Source organism: Sciurus vulgaris (assembly GCF_902686455.1).
Source record: "Sciurus vulgaris genome assembly, contig: HiC_scaffold_606_arrow_ctg1, whole genome shotgun sequence".
In the NCBI taxonomy this organism is placed as follows: Eukaryota; Metazoa; Chordata; class Mammalia; order Rodentia; family Sciuridae; genus Sciurus; species Sciurus vulgaris.
Genome location: NW_027632415.1, coordinates 11,180 through 12,885, shown reverse-complemented (window position 1 = coordinate 12,885; position 1,706 = coordinate 11,180). Strand labels below are relative to the sequence as shown.

The 1,706-nt window shown below is 47.1% G+C and overlaps 1 pseudogene across 1 annotated transcript; it reads left to right on the top strand.

The window, feature by feature from the left end:
* Positions 1-530: 530 nt before the first annotated feature.
* LOC306652805 (olfactory receptor 7A17-like) lies at positions 531-1,498 on the top strand (annotated as a pseudogene). Its single transcript has one exon. The product of its transcript is annotated as an olfactory receptor 7A17-like (transcript).
* Positions 1,499-1,706: the final 208 nt, after the last annotated feature.

Below are 1,706 nucleotides of genomic sequence, written 5' to 3'. Positions count from 1 at the left end.
CAGAAGAAGACTCCCTCTTCACGGTGTCCATCACACATGCCTTTTATTCTTCAGACTACCCACTACTGTCCAGCACGCCACATGCTTCACCTTTACCTTTGCTGGTTCTCTTCCTCCCTTGTTAGATAAAGGAACATGAGCTTTTAGCACTGACCAGTCCCTGCCCAGACAGTGCCTGGAACACGATTGCCACTCAGTCACATTCCTTCAATGCATGGGGAAGGACAGATCCATAATCTTTGGAGGAAAGTCTGAGAGTGAGACAGAATTCCAAATCAGAGAAGGCAGAGACATTCCTAAGCGAAAGCAGACTTACACCAACTTGAGGCGCTGGTGCCTAACTGCAGAATAGCAATGGCTACACTCCAATCAGGTCAGCATTGCACAGTAGTTCTCTCTCTCTCTCTCTCTCTCTCTCTCTCTCTCTCTCTCTCTCTCTCTCTCTCTCTCAATGTATATGATTCTCTCTCTCGATATACATATTTCTCACTCATACTCTCACTCTGTCTTTCTCCAGTTCCATAAAGCACATGGGGACAAAAAATGACACAGGAATACCAGAATTCCCCTTCTGGGAATTTTAGAAGACCCAGAACTGCAGCCCCTCATCTTTGGGCTTTTCCTCTCCATGTACCTGGTCACTGTGCTGGGGAACCTGCTCATCATCCTGGTCACCATCTCAGACTTCCACCTGCACACGCCCATGTACTTCTTCCTCTCCAACCTGTCCTTTGTGGACATCTGCTTCACCTCCACCACCGTCCCAAAGATGCTTGTGAACATCGAGACACAGAGCCAGGTCATTGGATATAAAAGTTGCATCATGCAAATGAATTTTTTCCTGCTCTTTTCAGTGGTAGACATCTTTCTGCTGACCATAATGGCTTATGACCAGTTTGTGGCCATCTGTCACCCCCTGCACTACTTGTTCATTATGAAGCCTTGGATATGTGCGTTGTTGGTTCTGGCGTCCTGGATTTTGAGTGGCTCACATGCATTGTTGCAGAGCCTAATGGTGTTGCGACTGTCCTTCTGCACAGACTTGGAAATCCCCCACTTTTTCTGTGAACTTAACCAGGTGGTTCACTGTGCTTGCTCTGACACTTTTCTTATTGACATGGTGATATATTTTGCAACTGTGCTACTGGCTGGTTGTCCCCTCACTGGGCTTCTCTACTCCTACTCCAAGATAGTGTCCTCCATCTGTGCAATCTCATCAGCTCAGGGCAGGTACAAAGCCTTCTTCACCTGTGCATCTCACCTCTCTGTGGTCTCCTTATTTTATTGCACGAGCCTAGGTGTGCACCTCAGTTCTGTGGTGACCCAAAATGCACGGTCTATGGCAGCAGCCTCTGTGATGTACAGCGTGGTCACCCCCATGCTGAACCCTTTCATCTACAGTCTGAGGAATAAGGACATCAAGAATTCTCTGAGGAGACACGGCAAGAGAGAAACTATGAAAGCATCAGTTGTGCTGAGACTGAAGACGAGCCCGTGATCGCCAGACTGCAAGCCTCAGAGCCAGAGCCTGGGTCCTCATCAGCAGGTGGAAGCAGAACTTCTCTTCTGTTTTATTCCTGAAGTTTCAGTTTCTTTCATTTCAGTTTCTTCATACAATTCATTTTCATATTTCATTGGATTGCACCTTCTGTTCAGGATGACATCTGGGCCTCTTCACTGTATCATTTTCCAACCGTTTGGAAGCT